General features: G+C 38.4%; 1 protein-coding gene across 1 annotated transcript in view; it reads right to left on the bottom strand.

Moving 5' to 3' along the window:
• Positions 1 to 24,773, bottom strand: part of SGIP1 (SH3GL interacting endocytic adaptor 1) — a 136,675-nt gene that overhangs the window by 22,541 nt on the left and 89,361 nt on the right. The window lies entirely within an intron of this gene.

Here is a 24,773-nt window from a genome sequence, read left to right on the forward strand (position 1 = left end):
ATTGCTCTAGTGATAGAGAGGCAGATAATTCAGGGACAGAAGCAAAAATGTAGGTGAAGAGACCTCTTAGAAAGAAAACGATAAAATTGGCAAGCAATGCAGATGTTAGCAGATAAAGGGAATGTCGTAGACATATGTTTTTCAGTTTTGCAAGGCATTTAATAGTTTTCCATGCTATTCTTGTGAATAAAATTGTGAAAGTTGGGTGGATAATACTCTTGCCGAGTGAACTGGTTAGTAGATGAGTCACAATATTCAGTGAGCATGAATCAGTGGTTTTATACCTGTTGCAAAGGAAATCTCTAGTGGAATATCCCAGAGTTCTCTCCTTAGTCTGGGCTCTTCAGTGCCTCTGATAAAACTGGAAGATGCTCAGAAATGACACAGTATAGTGCCTAAGAGCATGAGATTTGGCAATAGACATACTTGGGATTGAGTCTTATTTCTCATACTTGTTATTTATATGACCTTTGACAGGGATAATATAATGACACCCACTTTGTAAGCCCATCAGAGGATAAAATGAGGTAAAACATTTAACACAGTGCTTGGTACATAGTAAGCCCTCAATAATGATTAGCAATTTTTATGATTATTAAAATTTAAGATAATACAGAGGTTGTCTTGAATAATGACAGTCATTGAAGGTGCTAAAAATGATCTTTTGGAATATTGGGCTGAAACTGAGAAGAAAACTATCAGCAAAAACAAATGTGGAATTCTTATATATCAAGGTTAAAATTAATCAAACAATTATGGTTTGTGGAAAGACGATGTGAAAAAAATATTTGGGGGTGGAGTTGATCATCAATTGTCTATTGCTGGCTGGGCTCTAAACAGGTCACCGACTGGACTACATCAGTGGGTGGGTTACAGATGGATCCCTAGAAAGGCTGGCTTTACTGCTTTTTGTTTGAGTGCCTAGTTTTAAAGCTCACCAGATGGTAATCAGCTCACTTATCCACAAGCTGAAGACCAAGCTCTTCAGCATAATGGTGTACAATGCCATCTGGGGTACTATGGTCTGAATGTTTGCACCCCGCCCCCCCTTCCCCCAATTCATAAGTTGAAACTCTAATGCCCAACGTGATGGTATTAGGAGGTGCGGCCTTTGGCAGGTGCTACAGTCATGAGGGCGGAGCACTAGTGATTGGGATTCATGCCCTTATAAAAGAGGCCCCAGAGTGCTAGCTTCTCCCTTCCACCACATGAGGACACAGCGAGACTGGAAATCTGCAACCCGGAAGAGGGCTCTCTAGAGGACCCAGCCACTGACACCCTGCTCTTGAACTTATAAACTTCCAGAACGCTGTGAAATAAATATATATTGTTTATAAGCCACCTGGTCTGTGATAATTTGTTACAGCAGTCAAAATATACTAAGACATGCAGTCTGACACATGCCTAACCTTCATGACCCACCTACCCCCATTCCCTCCGGAAATCCTATATTCAAGCTATGTTTCCTATGGGCACTATAGCCCCTATTTAGATTTAATCTATAAGGACACAAGAAAACATCGAAACTTTACAAAGAACCCTTTTACCTCAAAGGATCCACAGTTTACAATTCTAGGTTTTTCACATCCTGATACATTGCAATTAATGCCATTTTTTGTTACTTTTTCCATTTATTTCATAATTTTCCTTATTTCTATCTGTTCTCCACACCATTTTTGACAAGTTTGTATTATTCTATGGTCTCCAAATGTTGGGCCATTTCTAGGTAGCAGTTATTCTAAATCCATCTTTGTATAAATTGGTCTTCTTTTCCTTTTTAATTATTTCCATAAGATATATAAGTTTTATTACCACAAGGTGGATGACCAAAACATAAGGCAGATAAATTTTTTATTCCTAACAATGTCAGATTATTGCACATAAAGTTTATACTCAATGAAAATGCTATTAATAAAGAACAAAAGCTTCTGTTCCCCTTCAGTAACTGTGACAGTATCTGTTAACATGATTATTGGAAAACTGGACTAAAACAAGGAGAGTCTAAGATGGTGAGAAATTTAAGCCTCATGGCTTAAGAGGACTAAGACAGGCCTAGAAACTATTTTCAAAGATCTCACATAATATAATCAGACAGTGACTCAAGGGACCAGCATTCATGGCCATGGTTCTACAACTTAACAGCTTTGTGGTCTTGGGAAAATCAATTTACTTTTGGTTTTCTCAATCATAAAACGAAGGCAATAGACCAAAGAGTCTCTGTTTCAGGATTCTGTGATTTTAGGTTGTTTATAGGCACTTAATTTTCTTTAAGTGTAGGAACAATTTTCTAACACAAAGATAAGCTTCTTTGAAAACAGTATACCTTCATTGAAGGTTTGAGCGGATCTGTGAAACATTTACCGACCCTCCACTACGTGCAAAATAGTGGTGGGAATGCAAATACGGAAACTTTCAGGAAATAAGATAAACATTTGGAAAATCGAATAACAGTAACATATGCAAGTGAGAGCTTAATAGTTCAGGTGATGGTACTATGAGATTACTTCACTGTGAAATTAATTGCTAAGTGAGCAGTACAGGGAGGCTGTTCTGCGATTTAACAAGAGGAAACTTCAGCTCTGGAGTCATGTACACTTGGGTGTGAATTCTGGCTGCTTCACTTACAATCTGTATGACTAGGGGCAAGCTATTTAATCTGTAACTCTGTTTCTCCTCTTTAAAATAGAACAGATAATAGTAGTATCTATGTTGAAGGCTCATGGTGAACATCAAATGGAATAATATTTGCGGAGTCCTTAGCATAGCGTGCACTTGAAAAACATGCTATTGTTGTTGTTGTTTTTGTTGTTGTTATTTTGTCTGGGTGAACTTTCCAAGGTTGTTGAATTAGAGTTGGTTCTTTGAAACTGAGTAGTTATTTAGGCAGAAAACAGAGAAAGATGATATCATAAATGGTATTCTTCACTGAGCATGGAGATAGACTAGTAATTTTAGGTTTCTTCTATCACTAAGATTCTGTTATCATAAGAACAATGAATTCTGGGCATGCATACTTAGTTTTCTTGAAGATCACACAGGTGATTATTATATATGTGAAAGTTGCTTGATATGATGCTTGGACCATTAGGACATAAAAGCTGGTTGAATGCATGTTTTCCTTTATTCGTTCAAATATGAATCCCTGTAATAATTAAGCACCCTGCTAAGTGCTGAGTGTTATGACCCTCCCTTCATGGAGCTTATAGTATGGACATAAGTGAAAGATAAAAGGCACTATATGAAGTTAGAGAACAGTTTAATATTATAATTATTATGTTACTGTTAATGATTATTTTTAAAGAATTCAAGGTAAAAACAGTATTTATTATGTATATCTTTCAACATAATAAAATATCAAACACTAAGATGGCTTTTTTTCTTCATACACTGAAGAGATGAACAAGTTCCATATAATTATCTCTGTTTCACTAGCTCAAGTCACCCTGCTAGAAAGCAGTACAGCTAAAATTTGATTCTAGGTCCTGACTCTAACAAAACCAGTCGTAGTAACAAAGAAAACATCTGTACTTCTTATTGCATACCAAGAACTATTCAAGGAGCTTTACTCATATTAACTCTTTATTTTGATAACATCCCCATAAGGCAACCATCATTATTGTCCTCGTTTTACAGATGAGAATTTTGAGATTCTGAGCCACACAGTAGCCTTGTCCACAGTTACCCAGTTAGTAAGCAGTATGAACAAAAGAGATGCAAACCTAGGATTGACTGACTCTGGATCCCACACTCTTACCTACTCTGTTCTGACAGCACAGAAGTCAGAACAAAATTATGTTAGGCACTTGATGGCGAATCTGTGGTTGTCCCCACTAGCTGTCCCACTAGCTGTGGACTTCTGACAAAATAGAAATTCTAGAGTTTCGGAAAGCAATTGGCATGCACACTTGGGGAGTTATGAGAACTGGAAAAAGGCACATAAGGGTCAGTATGTGGTAATATTTTCTCAAAGGCAGTCTTCTATGACTCTCATTACCAAGCAACATCACACACACACACACACACACACACACACACAAAACCTAAGGCTAAAAAAGAATTAAATCCTCACAATGATATGATATCTTTAAAAGGTCATTAATTTGGGGAGGCATTTCCTGAACAGTCAATTGCAATATGAGTGTAAGTGTGGAGTATAGATTGTATATGTAAACATATGAAAGGAGGAAGGGGGAGAGAGAGAGACAGATTTTTAAGAAAGATACAAAAAAAAAAAAAGCGAGGAAAAGAGGAAGCAAACTACTCGGGTATAGAAATTGAGCACAAGAAGGCAAACTTTACAAATAAATGAATGCTTGCGAGCCGGGTTGACAGCTGTCTGGTCCCACACCGCCACCAGTCAGTCGTTGGCGTGGAGGTGAGGCATGTAATCAAGGTATGCCCAAAGCAAACCTGAGCAGGGGCTCACCTCCCTTTTCTGTACCCTCTTCTCCATTTTGTGTACAGTGTTTTCCACTTTGCAATATTGAAAGAAGTTTTTTCACATCAAAACCTGCTCATGAAGAGGACTTTATTTTCAGTTGTTTTAAATGTAATATGAATTTATGTCAAAGTAGTGCTTCCCTGAGTGGTGTTTGTAGCATTTGTCTCTATGCGCTCAATAAATGGTAGTAACTACTGTTTACTGTGTCCTCACTTTGTTCCAAACTCGTGTGATGCTTCACTTGGACTATCTCCTTTCATTCACACAACTGCCTCAGCAGGTAGGGGCTATCTTTAACAACCCTTTCTTACCAAGGAAGAGTTGGGAGCTTAAGTAACTAGCTCAAATTCAGAGAGCAAGTAACCTATATTTTCAGTCCTGCTGCTTTGCTGTTACAGTGAACAATCTAGGACTGTCAGAGGGTGTGGCATTCAGTCCTGACTGTGCTGCTTAGTTCATATCTGACCTTGGGCAGGTCAGTTATTCCAGCTGAATCTCCATTAAACCAGGACACTGATATCGGTGCTAGCAACCTCACCCGTGTAGAGAGGGCTTGCACTCGTAAAAGCCCAGGCGTCAGAAGAACAAGCTTTACCTTCTGTTCATCTGGGGTAGGAAACAGTCGCTCTGAAGGCACAACTTGAAGCATCAATAGCAGGAGAGGGCGGTCTTGTTTGTTTGAAGACCCTTCTACCCTTGCAGTCTAGCAACCCAAATAACTGCTCATTCCTCCAGGCCTGCTGTAGGCAGGAGGGAAATGAGCCTTATGTATGTCCACGAGCAGGAATGCTGGAGATGGAACCAACAGATGGAAGGAACAGAAAGTCTCAGAACGCATAAATGAAGATGGAAGAAATTCCAAGAGTTCTATAAAGTAGTGGGAGCTGGGTTAGCTTTTTTTTTTTAAGTGGTTCATATTAGTTAGCATTAATAAAAAGATAATTATATTTAATTCTATGATAATTTAATAAAAAGACAATTATATTCAATTCTATGATAATTTGCAGATGATATCCGATGTGGTGTAGTCATAGAGACAAAGAATGTTGGAATCAGATTGAAATACATTTGAATCCTGACTTTACTGTGTGACCTTGAGCAAATTCCTTAACCTTTCTGACATCCAGCTTCATCATTTTGTGAAATGGAGATGGTACCTCCTACAGGTGTTGCGATAATTTAATATGATGATATAGAATGTCCTTGTTATCTAAGGATAGTCAGTATCAGAAAAAAATCACTTAAAAATGAATGTATTTATGCGGTTCCTAAAATTTTATAGTGTGTAGTGATAAAAGGCTTGATTGGGACTCAAACTGTCATAGACTAAATTTGTGAAAAAAATCTCTTAACACAGTACAATCAAATAATTACTGAGTTCTTAAAATGAACAAAAATTTTTTGTGTTGGTATTTTAAGAAAACGGTTCACTTTTCTGATAAAATTGCATGAGAGATTTACATACCAATCTAGGTTCAGATTCAGCTTTGATTCACGATCATAAAGCGAGCTATTATTGCAGAGGTAATTGAGAGTTTTATAAAATTTCTAAGGGCCTCTCAATGTCTTGATTTTTTTTGAAGTGCGTATGATGTAAGCTTCCTTTTCTTCTTTACTTATTAATAGTTTTATTTTTGCTAAACCCTCAACTGACAATGACTTTGAGTATAACCTAAAGATCTTTACACCATTGCTTTCATTGACTTTATAGAATCCTGTATTTATCCTACAATCGGCAATCCCACTTTTCAATAAATGTGCACTGTATTTTCACTGGATGTCTACTGTTTGTAAGATCAGACATTTATGGAGAAACTGAATAGGGATACATGCTATAGATGCTAGTGTTCATTTATGAAAAGTGATGTTAGAATTTGGACTAATGTTATAAATAAATACTTTCATGTCATCTTGGTCTTCACTTTCCTACAAAATCCAATAACTGCAAAGATGCCAATAATCACACTTTGGTGAAGAGTTTTCTGCACATAATGAATGCTCAGTAAATGATAGCCATTACCATGAACAACAAGGAAAAATCTGCCTGGCAGTCACAATATATAATACATTGTTTCAGGCTCTCCTCAACACTGCATGCATGTAACACACCAGAGGTGATAAAGAGATTACAACTTCTTAGTCAGTAGAAAGAATTGTATCCAGAGAGCTTAACTTGAGAAGGTAACTTGAGCTCTTGTGACCTTGTGAATCTTAGCTGAAGTGATGATTAACAAAGCAATGTTACTTTTTCAAAAAAATTTAGGGTTGGTTTGTAAGAAAAGGAGTCAAAAGAAAGTTATTACATAAAAAATGTTCTATTTTTTTCTTCTGTACATCTTTGAGTGTTACAATTTTACATAAAGTAGTTGGTTTAAATTATATGAAATAAATATGTGTATATTGTACATATGCATATATACATATACAAATATGCAAGTATATGCAAATAAATATTTGTATGTTGGTTTAAATTATATGAACTATATGTATGTTGTATATATGTTTGTGTGTATGCTGCACTCTATACATTAATTATTTTATATATTTTTGGTATATTTGTATGTTTTTGTCTATTTTAGAATTTTTGGTAGCCTAATAAATGCTCTAGCCTAATCTAATAAATAATAATGCTGGCATGAGAGCTAAATTGAGCATACACTTTTGTTCTAGGGACTTCGCTAAATGTTTTACATGTATTACCTTACATGAATCCTCACACTTTTAAGGGAAAAAAACACAGATTATTATCACTATTTTATAGATGATAAAACCAGAGGCTTCTAAAAGTTGTTTCCCCAGTTGCTACTTGGGTTTCTCATATCCCGAGATAAATAGCATCAACTTACTTGCTGCGTGCCAATAAAAAGGAAAAAGGGCAAACCTTATAAAAAAAGGCATCAGTATTACTGAGTACCTGCCCTGAGCTAAACACTGTCTTTTATGCTTTACACATAGCACATCATTTAATTACCACCAGAATCCTGTGCCAAATAGACATTACCACCTATTACAGATCAAGAAAGCGAGTCTGAAAAAAGAGTCATTTGCCCATATTCTCAGACAGTAGATGGGGGAGTCAGGATACAAGTGTAAGCCCACTTAACTTCATGCTTCTTCCATAGAAGGAGCCTCAGAGGCCTAGTTTTGCCTCACAGTGGCATTGTGTGAATTGTATCTGTTACATGCTTTTCAGTGTGCAAGACATTTCCTTTATGAAAATGAGGAACACACTTAAGAAAGTCAGCTTGCACAGAGAAGTATTAAGGATACTGAATTCTGGGTGTGTAAATGGGATTAGAATTATTTTCAGTCTTTCCCCTTGTAAGTCCCTGTTCACCTGCCCAGATATATAAATCAACGCTGAGGTGTATTTCCTACTTTTCAAATTCCACTCAGTCCAGAAACATGATCAATTGACATTTTTGTCATGTTTTATAGAGAATGTTCTTCAAATTGGGTCTTTGCTTACAGTTCCCAAACCATCATCCAACATTAATGCCGTCTTTCATTAACTTCCTAAAATAATATTTTTTACTCAGAAAATAAAAATATTATACTTTGTATTCATCATCAAAGTTACATCAACCATATCCAACACAAGGACTATTGTTAAATATGGACACAAGGTGGGAGACAAAGCCATAATGAAAATGTTTTCAGTATGAGGACTCGCCTGACCAAATCCTAGACAATTTCATACAGACATTACTAAGATTTTGTTTGACCCCACATCTAAGGCTGAGCCAGCTACAGCATGGTATACAAAGAACATGAATAGTGATATCAAGAGCTAATTTATATAGAGCACTTAAGTGTGATGGCCACTGTGCTGGATACTTTATATGCATTTTGTCTTCTAGTCTCAAACAGTTTTTTGAGGTACAATCCAACATTATGTACATTTTACCATTGAAGGAATCGAATCTTAGAAAATTACATAATCTGCTCAAGGAACTTGCTCTACAGTAAGTAGAAGTGCTGGGACTGAAAATCAGATCTAACTTCAACTGCATTCTTTTTTTCCCTAATTTTATTTTAGAGAGAGAGAGAAAGAGACAGAGAGAGAGAGAGCAGGGGAGAGGGGCAGAGGGAAAGAAAGAGAGAGAGAATCCTAAGCAGACTCTACGCTCAGCATGGTGCCTGACGTGGAGCTCAATCCCGCAACCTTGAGATCATGACCTGAGCCAAAATCAAGAGTCCGATGCTTAACCAATTGAGCCACCCAGATGCTCCCAATTGCATTCTTAAACCCTACCTTATATTATCAATGTTTGCCCATTCATGTTAGTGAACTTTGCTCCAAGATCCAGCTGGGTGCACAGCATGCATCCTCAGTGGGGTAGTACCACCCCAAAGGGTATGGAAATTGGTTTTTAGGGGAAGACAAAAAAATCTTAACTTTTTATGTATAAAGCACATGGATACACATAGAGTACACATCCAGATGTATAGTACATCTGTGATATTAAAATTCTACTGAGGAGCAATTAGGGGAAAACAAAAATCTAACATGACTCCTTGGGTAAGAGGAGGGGATAATGAAAAGAAGCTTGAGCTCCACTGGTTTCCAGTTTTAAAAGAGCCATGGACATGAATGTCCTTGTACACCTCATCATCTCTCTTGGGAAAAACTTAAAGCACCAGTTTTGCTAAACGATAATAGTTTCTTTCTTCAAACTTATGCTGAGTAAATAATATCTGCAGTGCCAGAATGATCGTGATTTAGTCAAGATACTTGGAAAAATATCTAGAAAGAACCATACATACAAAGGAAGAATATACAGGAAAGAAAGGCTGGAGAGCTCGGTCAAGCCCGGAGAGGTATTCTTCCATGAACAACATGAGCAGTCCCTGAGCTGAGGCAGGGAGGAGGTGAATATAGTCGGCGGATTTGATATAGTCAGAGAAGCTGAAGCAAGCCTGGCTCAGGCTTCAAACCAAACAGGAGCAAGGCGAGAATACGATGGTAGGGGATGGCGACACAGGTCCAAGACACCAAGAGAATGAGCAAGGAGTCTATTAAGGAATGGGAAGAGTTAGAGGTTCCAAAAAAGACATTCGAGCACGTTTGGGTAGAGGGAGTACATTTTCCTGTGCAAAGTCCGGTGTGTCTTTTTAGAGAAGTGGTGGCTAGTGTATGGCCTGGGAGTTGACAACATGAGCATTTAGCCTGTGAGAGTCTTTCTCAAGTACAAGCGGGAAACATGAAGATTTTTAAACAGGAACAGGACATTCACCAAAAAACCATAAGTGGCTACAAAAAATACGAAAAGCTCAGCCTCACTAGTTACCAAAGAAATCCAACAGGAAGAGAGAAATTTTTACCCTTTCAGATTAGAAAAGATCTAAACCAACACTTGGTGAGATAGGCACTGCAAAATCATGTTAATGGAAGTAAAAATTGGCATAACCTTTCTAGAAGGCCACTTGACAATGTGTACCACGAGCTTTTAAAAGCTGCACAATTTTGGGGTGCCTGGGTGGCTCAGTCAGTTAAGTGTTCAACTTCAGCTCAGGTCATGATCTCATGGCTCATGAGTTTGGGCCCTGCGTCGGGCTCTGTGCTGACAGCTCAAAGCCTGGAGCCTGCTCCGGATTCTGCGTTGTGTGTCTCTCTCTCTGCCCTTTCCCTGCTCATGCTCTGTCTCTCTCTGTGTCTCAAAAATAAATAAACATTAAAAAAAAAAGTTTAAAAGCTGAACAATTTTAGCCCATAATTCCAATTTTAAGAATCTATTCTAGAGGCGCCTGGGTAGCTCAGTTAGTTGGGCATCTGACTTCAGCTCAGGTCATGATCTCACAGTTGGTGAGTTTGAGCCCCGTGTTGGGCTCTGTGCTGACAGCTCGGAGCCTGGAGCCTGCTTCGGATTCTGTGTCTCCTCTCTCTGCCCCTCTCCTGTTCATGCTCTGTATCTCTCTGTCTCTCAATAATATATAAACGTTACAAAAAAAAAAAAAGAATCTATTCTAAGAAAATATCTTCAGGCCAAAGAATTATATGCAAAGATGTCATTGCATATGGGAAAACTTGGAGCAATTTAAACGCCTAATAATTGAAGTGTAATAAATCGTGATTCATGACAATGAAATGTTACGCAGATGTTAACAAGTTTTCAGTAATTAAAATGGAGCGGAAAACAGTCACATATCACATTTTCCCAATTAGGCTGGAAAAAGGGAAAATATTGATATAACTGTGTTGATAAGGGCATGGAAAAATTGTTAATCATAATGGTGGTATGAATTTTTGGAGACACATTTGGCAGTAATGTAGTAAATATGTTTAAAATGTGCATACCCTTTAACATACCAATTCCATTTTTAGCATTTATCTTTAGGATAAATTAAGACAAGTAATGAGGATATAGGTTTAAGGCTGCTCATTGCACCATTTTACATAATAGCAATAAAAAGGTAAAAATCTAAATATCCCTTCACAGAAGATAAGTACATGTATATAATACTATGGAACCATTAGCATGGTTATACAGATGTATATGTACATATACATGTATATATATGCGCACATACATGTATATACACACACACACACACACATTCTGCATATGGTAAAATGCAACTGAAATGGCTACCATTGGGGCGCCTGGGTGGCTCGGTCAGTTAAGTGTCTTGACTTTGGCTCAGGTCACCATCTTGCGGTTCATGATTTTTATAGTTCTAGGATCTTTTTTCCCCTTCAGCTTTATTGAAGTATAATTGAGAAATAAAATTATAATAAATTTAAAGTGTGCATCATGATGATTTGATACACATATATATTGTGAAGGGATTCCTTCCATCTGGTTAATTAACACATCCATTGCCTTACATTTTTGTGTGTGTGAGAACATTTAAGTTCTTTTATAAAAAGTTTTTTTTAAATATTTATTTTTGAGAGAGAGAGAGAGAGAGAGAGAGAGAGAGAGAGAGAACAAGCAGGGGAGGGGCAGAGAGAGAGGGAGACACAGAATCCGAAGCAGGCTCCAGGCTCTGAGCTGTCAGCACGGAACCTAATGCAGGGCTCAAACCCACCTGCTGCGAGATCAGGACCCGAGCCAAAGTCAGACACGTAACTGAGTGGCCCAGCTGCCCCACTATGAGCTATTTTAAAATACATATTAAGAGGAGCTCCTGGGTGGGTCAGTCAGTTAAATGTCTGACTTTGGCTCTCTCAGGTCATGATCTCATGGTTCGTGAGTTCAAACTCCACATCAGATTCTTTGCTGTCAGAGCAGAGTCTGCTTTGGATCCTCTGCTTTCTCTCTCTCAAAAATAAACATTAAAATAATAAAATACATTTTAATAGCATGGTGGACATTATCATATATTAAAATAAAAGGATGCATAATTATGAAAATATACACTATACATGCAGACACACACACACACACACACAGTCACATCACATGAAAAACTTTGGAAATGAAATACACCAATGGTAACAAGGATTACCTATGATTATTAGACTTATTTTCTTTATATTTTTCTGATTTTCTAAATTTTCTAAAAAGAGGCTGCATTACTTTGATATTGTGGCAAAAAATATGAACAGAAATTGGAAGTTAGATCTCAAATATCACTGGGGTTTCTACATTTCTCCGTTATTTATTTCTTGAATAGTTCTTGTTCTTACACTCTGAAAATGGATGCTGGTAATTTTGAACACTACTAAAAGTTATTCCCCTAGAAGGCTGATATTTATGAATGGAGAGGCATGAAAAATATTATTGTAATCTGACTGTCTGAAAGCCTGTAATTTGAACTGCCAGTATCATGGGGAATGGGCCGTGAGCAGAGTCCAAAAAAGGCAAAATCTAAGGAAAGGAGTAATCAACATTAAATAACTCATGATTCCTCTTCCCAGGCTCATGCTTAACAATGACAATGGCAGCTCTTGAAAGTCACCAACACATCCTTGAAAAATTAATGTCACCCTTGCTCCTTTGTGACACTTCTCCAGAATAACCTTTTGTGTTCTCAGAGGCATATTTCAAGCCTCTAAATCAAATTGTACGAGAAGGCATGCAGTAATTATTTTGAATATGAAACCAAGAAACACAATTGTAAATAGCACACACTGTGTGAATGTGTGCCAGCAGGAAAAGAAACCCAAGGCCAAATTTACTCATGTCCTGGTGACTTAATACAGCGTAGCCAGAAGAAGTGGAACAAGTCCATGAAAACTCCTGTCTGCTAACAGTCCATGCTCTAGCAGAAATTATTACCACATGCATGTTGCAAAATAGCTGAAGACAAAAAAGGGTGGAAATCTTAAGGGCAACAGCTTCTCTTAAAGCTTTGCCTTAAATGCCTTATCTTGATGAGTCCAAATCAATCTCTGAGTTAATAAATGCAGTAATGAGTGCAAAATTCTTAGCACATATTAAATATTAATTAATGCCAATTATTATTTTAGGAAATGATTACATATGTATAGTACTTTACAGTTTACAAAGGCCTTTCACAAATAACTAAAATCTCTTATGGCTATTTGTGGTGCTTATTAAATATATTCATTCCACACACATGAAATAGCTTAGAAATAGGAGATTCTCTTGGGGCACCTGGGTGACTCATTTAGTTGGGTGTCCGACTCTTGATCTGGGCTCAGGTCATGATCCCAGGAATGTGGGATTGAGCCCCGCGTTGGGCTCCATGCTAAGCATGGGGCCTGCTTGAGATTCTTTCTCTCTCTCTCTCTCTCTCTCCATACCCCCCCCCCGCCTTTTGCCCCTCTCCCCGCTTGTACTTGCTCTCTCGTGCTCTCCTAAAAAAAAAAAGAAAAAGAAAAAGAAGAAATGGGAGATTCTCTGGAGTCTTGATATGACCTCTCTGAACCACTTCTTCATTCAATATGCCAGCTTTCCTCTCTGAAGGGGTGGTCAGGGGTTATCCTCTGTCTGGGGTAGCCAGAGTCCAGAGTACAATGGTATGGGCAGCCTTAAGTTATGGATAGCTCTTCTTATAGGACACATAATAATAATGAAAAGAAAGCTCTGCAACTCTGCAAAGGTAAAGCAGTCCCCCTGGCGATTCTTAGCTTCTCCATTCTCTTCTCAGGGAATTTGAAATTCCTTGTCAAATATGCTGAAATGCCATGATTTACAAATCCTTTAATAAAAGAGACAGTAACAGATTTTCTTCCCGCATCTTCCATCAGCATTAACATAGCACCCTGAGGAGTGTATCACCAGGCAGATCATTAGTCTCAACAAGTCAGCTTTTTTTTTTTTTTAATTTTTTTTTTTTCAACGTTTATTTATTTTTGGGACAGAGAGAGACAGAGCATGAACGGGGGAGGGGCAGAGAGAGAGGGAGACACAGAATCAGAAACAGGCTCCAGGCTCTGAGCCATCAGCCCAGAGCCTGACGCGGGGCTCGAACTCACGGACCGCGAGATCGTGACCTGGCTGAAGTCGGACGCTTAACCGACTGCGCCACCCAGGCGCCCCCTCAACAAGTCAGCTTTAATGATAGGCTCTGGAGGAAGCAGGGGGTGTATAGCAGGGGGGATGAGGCATTCTGCTTCCAAATCATTCTCTTCCTCCATAAGCAGTGAGGGAAAGATTGCTCCTTGTCCCTGCTAACAAGGAGGGAGGCCATGCCAAATTGCCACATGTTTTGTGTGGAAGAAGACTAGAGTGCTACAACCCAATCTTCTCCAAAGCAGACAAAAACTAAACAAAACACAGCCATGTTACAAGAAAGGGAAGTATGAAGTTGGAGAATAGTGCTAATAGCTAATGGTTATTGAGTGCTTCGCATGTACTGACCTCAGTACTTGACAATTTAATCTTGACAACAACCTTATACACTAGGTGCCATCGTTACTCCAATTTCCATGGGAGGAAACTTGAGACTTAGAGGGGTTAAGTAAGTTACCTATAGCTGAGGCTAATGCCAGAGCCAATGTGGGGATTTCCATATGTGCACACACACATTTGCCTCTCTCTCCATATATATGTGTATATACATTCTCTCTCTCTCTCTCTCTCTCTCTCTCTCTATATATATATATGTGTGTGTGTGTGTGTATATACATATATATATAACATATATTTTCTTTGTGTGTGTGTGTGCATGTGTACATGTGTACATATAAGTTAATTGGAGACTTTTTTACTATTCTCAATATCTAGGATAATACCCAATATACCTTTAGGTTAACATTGTTACATTACATAAGATTTTATATCAGAACTCTAACTCAGCAACATTTTATATCTCTTCAAAGCAGACTCTATGTAGACTTTCATCTTTTCTTTTGGAAGCTCTCCCTAACTTCTAGGCCAGGTTAGGTCTCCATCGGATGCCTCCAAAATACCTATCTCCCAGATATAACAATCTCTGCACATTATTGTAGCTACTTGTTTAATGTCTGACTTCCACGTTCCATGAAGATAGAAACCTGTCTTTCTTGTTCACTACTGTAAACCTAATGCCTTTCATGGTACCATGTACATAGTAGGGACTCAGTAAACACTTGCTGATTGAATAAACATAGTCATAACAATATCTGTTCCTCTAGCAATATTATCAAGGCCTTATTCCACAAATCTGTTCACTCTTTTCCCTATCACATACCTACCTATTGCAGAATTAGTACATAGAGAAAACCATAGCATTTTGCTATCCATCCATCATGATCGATTTTGTATATATATGTGTATATAAACATCTGAAGACAGTCCTGACTCCTGCTAAAGAGTATTAACTATGAGCACATCTAGGCATGTACATATTGGAGCTACCATGAAGAGTATTTTGAGTCAAACTCACATGACAGATATGTCTATATGTGTATTATGGGCATAGGTAGGGAACATTACACTATTTTGCAAGAGTTCCTACTATATGGAAGAAGAAAAATGAAGTATCCTACAAAAAAAAATTCTCTTTCTATTCAAAAACAAAGAAATTCAAAATTTATTATTCAATTATTTTTAAGGCTTATACAAGTCATTACATTGTTTTTGATGTATACAACAAATACTGAAAGTATCCTTCATCTTATATTATGTTCACTTTTGAGTGTTCACATCTGTGTGTCAGAAGGAAGAAAAAGGATGTAAAGATAAAAGATTGTAAGACAGATGAGAAGGACACACACCCAAAGAGGACAAAGGCTTTGAAGGGAAGCAGTTAGGGAAAGGAGGCAGTGCATCAGCTCTATGTTGACTTGTATTTGCAACAACAGCTATCTGAAAGTTGGTATTTTCCCTCTAGGCTTGATGTCTGCAATTTTCCTATCTGATACTTAGGTTAACAGTCATGAGTGCAACTGGGTCAGCCAGTTAGGCATTCTCTTGAGCGTGAACAACTGAGAGACAAAAGATAAGCAAAAGATCTAGGCATGTAATATATTCTACAAAAACATATCCACTGAATACCATGCATTAAAAATTAATGGAGCACCTGGGTGGCTCAGTCATCTAACCATATGACTTCAGCTCAGGTCATGATCTCGCAGTCTGTGAGTTCGAGCCCCATGTTGGGCTCTGTGCTGACAGCTTGGAGCCTGGAGCCTGCTTTGGATTCTGTGTCTCCCTCTCTCTCTGCCCCTCCCCCGCTCACACTCCTTCTCTCTCTCTCTCTCTCAAAAATAGATATTAAAAAAATTAAAATATAGGGTTTGAGTGGCTATTTAAAGAAAGGATACAACAAAGAAAGTTCTAAATCACTATGCATTCTTTTTCCAATATGGCTTCTGAATGCAGGTGTGCCCCAAGGTTAAACCCTTACCTCCATGGATTCAGCCCTTATCTCTAAGCAAATGACTCCCAAAGTTCTACAGTCTGTTTACTCCTTAACTCATCTACATGGAACATGTGGGCCTTAAAGTTGAGAAGTCCCAAAAGCAACTCATTTTTTTCTAACCAAATCCTAGTACTCTTGGAGACCCCTTTCTCCTGGCTTACAATAGCACCCCTCTCTCCGTGTCTCAGGATGGAAGTTTTCACTCCTTTCCACAACCTAGTAGATTTCAAATGATTTACTTTAATTGAAGTAATTCAATTGACAGACAGTTCTGTCTGTCCCTACTACTTCTCTTGAACTACTTCAGTAAATCCCCAAATTTCTCCCTGCCTCTAATCCTAAAAGTCAAAGATGATCATACCACATCCTCTCCCATAAAATTCTCAAAAGTTTCACCTTGCATAGGGATTGTATTCAAATTTTTCTCAGTATATAAAGTCTTTTAGAATATGATCTCTACCTATTTTTCAAGATATTTTTAAAAACATTCCTCTCCTCTCCCAGTGTTTACCAGTTCTGAATATAATCTAGACATCGCTCACCCGAATGTCTTTGCTCAAATCACTTCTTCAAGTTGGGACACTCTTAGCTGTCTGAAGCTCTTTCCCTTAACATCAGCCAGCTCAAGTCTCTCTGCTTCCAGAAGTTATCCCAGATTCTTCCTGATTAGAAGTCTATCCATTATTCATACATTTCCAGCACTTTTTTTACATACTATTACAGCATTTGCTGTAGTATGCCTTTTATAAAGAAGTGCCTTGTTCCTCTATTTCTTGTGAATTTCTAGAAGACAGAAATCATATAGCTTTACCTCCATCACTCCTGCATAGGGGCTTGGAATTATGAGGAACTCATGGAAAGCTCATTAACCACTGAAGGAGGAATGCATGAGTGAATATTCTTTACCTTTTCTATTCTATTCATCGTTGACCTTAGTTCCTTTTTCGTGCTCAAGGGAACAATTTAACTTATGCTTTAGGTTTGAAAATTGTCTACATAGGGCAACTCTTCTTTCTGCAGCTTTGTGCTGACCTCATTAGTTCTCTATTTGGTAACCCCAGTCAGATGGGAAATGCCATCATACAATCTACTTCTGTGCCCAGGCATGTGTAATTCAAACTCTGGGTTCATCTCCTTTGCTGGGGAGTAAAAAATCTTCAGTCTTGAGCAAATCAAGGCAATGTAACATTTATGCATTTTAAAGTTATTGAATTATCCATTTTCTTTTGGGTGAGGGACATTTTCAGAAACATCTATGTATTCAGGACTGTTATGGCCATAAGAGAAGAAAATACACCATCAGTGAGTCTGATGGAGATACAAGAGAAACCTCCCAGACTTGGTCACAGTGAGTCTGATGGAGATACAAGAGATACCTCCCAGACTTGGTCACACCACACACCCACAGGGTTACTTTGGAGAGCGGGAGAATAGTAGACACAAGAAACGAAGTCATCTTGGGTACAGAACTTTTTTGGCCACTTTCCTTAATTCTCCTCCTTCAGTTTGAATGCAAACTCAAAGTATGAATAATAAGAACTTTACAGAGCTATCAAACCATAAGAAGATATGGAGGAACCTTACATACATACTACTAAGTGAAAGAAGTCAATCTGAAAAGGCTACATATCATATAATTCCAATTATATAGCATTCTGGAAAAGCAAAAACTGTAGAGACAGCAAAAAGATCAGTGGTTGCCAGGGGTTGAGGGCCAGGGGAGAGATGAACAGAGGATTTTTAGGGTAGTGAAAATACTCTGAATGATATTATAATGGTGGATATATCATTATACAATTGTCCAAATCCATAGGATATAAAATACCAAGAATGAATCCTAATGTAAACTATGGTCTTTGAATGATTATGATGTATGATGTATGGAATGTTCATCAGGTGTAAAAAATGAACCACTTTGGTGGAGGATGTTGATTATGGGAAGCTGTGCATGATGGGGGCAGGGTGCATATGGAAAATTTCTATACTTTCCTCTAAATTTTACTGTGAATCTAAAACTGCTCTAAAACATAAACTCTTAATAAAAACAAAATAAACCAAAAACCTTTCACGTTATATAGTACATTCAAACAAAAAAATCTATCTTGCTTGATTTTCCTGTCTTGCAAAGTGGTTATTATAAAACAGAGGCTCAGAGACATTAAATTCTCAAGGTTACATGGTTATTGGTCAGTCAAGATTTGAAAATTATAGTAGTTGGGAACATTGGTTTTGTAACTCAACACTTAACTTGCTCTGAACCAATTCACTCACTTACTAGCTGTGTTATCTTGTGAAAGTGACCTCAAATCTTAGAGGCTCTGTTTACTCATCTGTAAAGTGTGAGTACAATGGTGCCCACATCATACAGTTACTGTGTGGGTTTACATGAGTGTATGGATACTGAGTAATTAGCACAAGATGTGGTCCATGATAAGGCCTTATCAGTGATACAGCATCAGAAGTATTGGCATCAGCAACAGCACCCTGGATATGCTGAATCCAAATAAAATGATCTTTTCACTAGCTAGGTACCCCTTGCTTGGTGACTCAAAATAGAAGATACCACCTACTCCTATGCTGTCTCACAACTATTTAAATGGATAGAATTCTGACATAATTGTGTACATTCATGTCCTCCCTAACAACCTGTTCAATTTGGCCTAGACATCAGGGCAAAAACAGGGAACATTTTGCTGACCACGATATTAAGAAATACATATTTGGTCTTTTGTTCCAGTTCCTGGCAATAGAGCTCCTAAACTCCCCGTAATTTCTTGAGTAATAAGGGTGAGAGGGGGAGTCTTTTGTTATTCCAAATAAGCCTCCTTCAGCCATACTTGAGTTTATACTAATGAGGAGACTCTTGGAGGATGGGGCTCCTTGCCAGAGAGGAACAATCATGTAATTAGATGATTGGAACTTTCTGTCCCATCCCCCAACCTCTGGAGAGAGGAGAGAGCCGGGAGATAGACTTACTCACCAATGATCAATCGTGCCTATGCAAACAGCCTCCATCAAACTCCTGAACAATGAGGTTTGGAGATCTTCCAGTTGGATAAACACATCAAGGTACTAGAAGGGTGGCATACTCAGAGAGGGCCTGGAAGCTCCCTGCCCCTTCCCAAACCTTGCCCTATCTATGTCTTTCATCTGGCTGTTCCTGAGTCGTATCCTTTCTAATAAACTGGTAATAGAATGTAAAGCTCAGCTCTGTGAGCTGTTCTGACAAATTATTAAACCCAGGTTGGGGGTTTGTAAGAACCTTCAATTTATAGCTGGGCAGTCAGAAGCACAGGTGACAACCTGGGACTTGAGATTGGCATCTGAAGTCAGAAGCGGGCAACTCATTTTTTATGAAGAAGCAACGTGAATTCTGAAACCCTCAGCAGATCTGCCGGGTGGAACATTTTTATGGTTCAGCTTCACTTGGATGTTAACAAGTTAGGCTATTTAAAAAAGCTCTCTGTGTCCTTCAGTTATTAATTGAAAGGATTTCACATTTTTTATTTACCATAGAGTTTACATACAGACATTAAGAATAGCCAGGGAGTGTGATTGTAATATTTTTCATGAAGATGGTTTTGCATCACTGCTTCTCATGTTTCTATGTATTTTCTCTTTTTAAAAAAATTTTTTTTTAACATTTATTTATTTTTGAGACAGACAGAGAGAAAGCATGAACAAGGAAGGGTCAGAGAAAGAGGGAGACACAGAATCTGAAACAGGCTCCAGGCTCTGAGCTGTCAACACAGAGCCCGACGCGGGGCTCGAACCCATGGACCGCGAGATCATGACCTGAGCCGAAGTCAGATGCTTAACCCACTGAGCCACCAAGCGCCCCTCTATGTATTTTCTCTTAACCTGGTTGTACTTAACACTGTACTTAACTCTGTGGTTTGCAGAGTTGGGTGCTCAATAACTTCCCCACGTTGTTGACTGAAAAGGGCCTACACTGAGGTAGGGACAATTAGTGGCCACTTCCCACTTGGAGAATATTGTAAATTTAGCAAAACAGTTGCTTCCCAGAAAACTGGTCACGCCTTCCGATTTTCCTTTCCCTAGTGACTCTCAGATGAGTAAATTAATATCCTTCCGGCCACACATGAAACATGTGGCCTGTTTGCTTCTTGCAGGATGTTATTTCCTTACCTATGTCAGGGTAAGGAAAGTTGAGTGGTCCATCTCTATGACTGCATCATAGCAATGATCAAGGAGGGATATTTAAGACCCTACCGAAGGAAGTCAGAAGTTTAAAATGTCCAAAAGTTTATTCTTTTCACATAGACAACATAATTCCAAAGAGGCAGGTGTAGCTGCTGTTGGATTATTGGAACCATTCCAGAAACTTATTTTTCCTCCATGGGGTCTAGAAAAGAACTTGAATGTAGGCTAGTGCTAGTGCACTATGAATGGGGTGGACACGAGACCAGGAGTCTCAGTGAAGTCAAAGATAAGGTATAGTCAGGAGACTGGAGAGCTGGAAGGTTAGGAGATTTGGGGAAACCCACCAGAACCACTGACCTCAAGGGACTGTTGTTTATAAGACTGAATGAAGTCATGTGTGCAGAGCATCATCCTAGGTCTCCAGCTAGGCCACCTGGGTTTAAATTCCTACTGTGCCTCTTTCTGGCTGAGTGATCCTGTGAAAGTTATTTATATTCTCTGAATCTTAATTTCTTCATCAGTGAAGGGTACAGATGAAGTCACATAATAGTGGGACATACTTTGCACATGGTGAGCACTGAGATATTATTTATTATTACTCATTACTTTTATTACTTCAGGTTCCCCTCTTTTATTTTTCTCTGTAGAACTTACTACCATCTCCGTGGCACATATTTTCCTTATTTATCTTTTTATTTTGGACTCTCCACATCAGAATGTAAGCTCCATGGTGACAGGGATATTTTTCTGTTTTGCTTCCTACTGGGGAGTGCTTACACAGTACTAGCACATAGCACTACTCGATACATATTTGTCAAATGAAAAAAAAATCACTGCCTCAATGCAGTACTTGGTGTACAGAAAGGGTGAATAACTGTTGGTAATTATGAGGTATACAACGTGATACTTGCCAGTGGGGACCATTGACAAGATGTAGCCAGAGGTGTGGATTACTGAGTGGTGTGAAGAGAAAGTCTGTTGGAGCCGCAGAAGTCAAAGAGACCCTAGGGGCACCTGGGTGGCGCAGTCGGTTGAGCATCCGACTTCAGCCAGGTCACGATCTCGCGGTCCGGGAGTTCGAGCCCCACGTCGGGCTCTGGGCTGATGGCTCAGAGCCTGGAGCCTGTTTCCGATTCTGTGTCTCCCTCTCTCTCTGCCCCTCCCCCGTTCATGCTCTGTCTCTCTCTGTCCCAAAAATAAATAAAAACGTGGAAAAAAAAATTAAAAAAAAAAAAAAGAAGTCAAAGAGACCCTAAAGCCAGGGTCTTGGATGGGTCACACACATCAATCTTTGTCACAGGATAAAGTTAGTCAGCAAGGTGAAGAAGAGGGTGAAAAGGAGCTCCAGCATCTCTAAGCCTGCAGTTAAGGAATATTCTGCAGCTAGTGGACAGCAGTAAGGGGCAGTAGGAGGTGGAATTATCAGGTGGCTCTGGAAGTGGCAAGAAGGTATTGGGAGAAATGAAACACCGCCTCTAGTCCCATGACATATGGCCCACAGAAGACTGGAGCACTTTCTGTGAAGAGTGCTACAGAAGTGATGGTCCCTGGAGAGAGCTGGGATTCAGTTAAGGAAACAGGTGGGCGAAGTTGGCAGACAGCCTGCGAATGTAGAGGAGGGTGTTGCTAAGGATGTGACATTCCTGAAGGCGTGATAGGGGTAAGAGCAATAATGGGAGCACAGAACTTTCTAGAGATGAGTGTGCAAGAGCCTCCATGCACAGAGGATGGAGATGATATTCAGACACAAGGACACTTGAGAATGGTTGCAAGGGTTTTTTTTGTTTCTTTTTTTTTCATGACCAGATACAAGATGATTTTGTAGTTAAGTAAGCTAATCAAGGAAAGGGACAGCACATTTCTGGAAACATCTTGATGTTAAAATGCTCTAGGGAATTGTTCAAATACCTAATAGTCACATCTTCTACTTGTCATGGAAATATCTTTCCCTTTCTTCCGTCTCAGAAGAATACTTGAAAACTTCAATAGGATATACTCTTGGATGAATTAATTTAAAAAGTCACTACCTTTTGTACGCTTTACTTTTTTTTTTAAAGCCCAACTTTAATAGGTTAAGATTTTAGTGAAATTGTTTGTAAAAGTGAAACACTAAGAAAAGCTTTGGAACTCTTGTGAATTAGAACCATTGTTTTAACACTTTTCAATATTTCTTGTTAAATCAAATTTGGAAGTATGAAGCATAGCATGTTTACCTCCAAATAAATTCATAAGCCAATGCTCATTAGTTGGTTGGTTGGTCAGTGGCTCAAACACTAAGTACAATGCCTAGAGCACTATAAGAACAAATTAATGAATGAGACTAGCTAAGGTTTTGAACACTATAAAAACACTATTTAGATGCCAATAAATAATAATTTGAAAGCTAATTAGGACAGATGGATATTTTGAGCTGGGAATCTTTTTTCTTCTTCTGTATTCCCTGAATGAAGAATTGAAGAAAATGATAATATGAATAAAAAAATATAGGTAAAAATCAGGGTGCCCTAGAAGAATATTCTAGAAGTGCTACTCAATAAAACATGTTGAATGACAGTCCGTTGGGGTAGGGGCACTATTCTCAATGCCATTTAACATGTCATCATTTCTGTGTTATTTATCATCACAGCGGAAAATTAACAAAATCCTTCCACGTTGCACTAGCTAAAAATACCTGAGACTACTGTGCATGAATAGTGAAAACAAACCTTCTCCATTCTTAAGACATGGCCATTCTTGCTCAGGTGGCCAAGTGTCATGTTTAGTTTCTCCTAAGTCCCGAAGTTCATTTTAATGTACTTTGTCTGCATAAACATTTCTTAATGAGATAAGTAGGGACATATATTTGTGATAAGGCTGCTCCTATAGTCCCTTGGGAAGCCTTTTCTGTACTTCCTTGACTTGAGCAAAGTCCAGCATGAAGGTAACACAGCACTAGAGATTCTGATTTATTTCTATTTAAACTCCTTGTGGCGCACCTGGGTGGCTCAGTTGGTTAAGTGTCTGACTTTGGTTCAGGTCATGAGCTCACTGTTCATGGGTTCAAACCCTGCATCAGGCTCTGTGCTGACACACAGAGTCTGGAGCCTGCTTTGGATTATCTCCCACTCTTTCTGTCCCCCCAATCATGCTGTTCTCCCTTTGTCTCTGAAAAATGAATAAACGTTTAAGAAAAAAAAAAAACTTCTTGCATGACTCTCTTGGTCCAAATTAAGATGCTTAAGAAATTCAGATCTTACTAATTAGAATGGCAATGTTACCAACTTTAGATACCTAATATTATATTTTATCTTATACTACATATTATTATTATATTTTCCTGAAATGGAAAAAAGGTGTAGTTCACATTATGTTATTCTACACAGTTATTAATACTTATATTTATTTGATAATACATATTCTAAAAACAAACCAACAGCCTAAAATTGTCTTTAGATGGGTATCTCCAAAGAAGTCTCTTTCTCTTTCTATTTAAAGAAACCCAAACTTAAACACAAACAAATGAGCCAATAGATACTTTAAAACCAAAATAAATGGAAACAACAAACACCGTCCACATTGTTTTTTACTGAGCCCCAAATACTTGAGGGTAGGCAGTAGTGTATTGTTTAGTTTCTTGGTTAAAACAGGGTAAACTACAGTTTCTGCTGTGGCCAAACTGAACCAGAGATAGGCCTTTTACATATGCAGGTATTTGCTGTACTTTGGAATTACCAATTTATTCAACTGTAGCTTTTCCTTTTGAGATGTGCTGATCAGTAAAAAGACACCTGGGCACGTTTTAGTTCCATCTAACCCAAAGAGAAAGTTTAGAAGGTCTTAAGTTGTGGATTTTGCATTATTACAAAAGTAATACCTGCGGAGATGAAGGCTTCTGACATCATGTGGGAAACATGAATCATCCCCGAAAACAACCTTTGCTTGACAATAGCTAGGCCTCTGGTATCTTCTGAGTCCTCTTTAGCATATGAAAGTCCTTTGGGAAGCCTCCATTTTGTCTTTACCTCCCTTAACTCACTCATCACAGCCCCAGTACAGCTCTTTCCGGCCACAGGTCCTGTCCCTGTGCTTTAATAAAATCACCTTTTGCAATCAATCAATCAATCAATCAATCAATCAATCAAATGGTAGAAAGTAGGGGTTTAAGTGATAAATATTTATGGGTAAGAGGGCCCACAAATTAAATTACTTAAACTTTCCCCACAATTAGCTTAAGTAGGACTTTTTATCAAATGCTTGGCCTGTTAAAGTGATTCAGAATTTAAATATAAAACAGAAGATTGCTCATCCTTAATTCAGAATATAAAAGTATCCAACACAGAGGTTAAATATCCGACATTATATTTATACATATTCTCCTTAAACTTCTAAAATGGCGGGTCCAGTGACAGTTATCTATCTTACTGCAGCCACG

The sequence above is a fragment of the Lynx rufus genome, unplaced genomic scaffold, assembly GCF_022079265.1.
Source record: "Lynx rufus isolate CCGP_SWC_20201006 ecotype Redwood Valley unplaced genomic scaffold, mLynRuf1.p SCAF_2, whole genome shotgun sequence".
Lineage (NCBI taxonomy): Eukaryota > Metazoa > Chordata > Mammalia > Carnivora > Felidae > Lynx > Lynx rufus.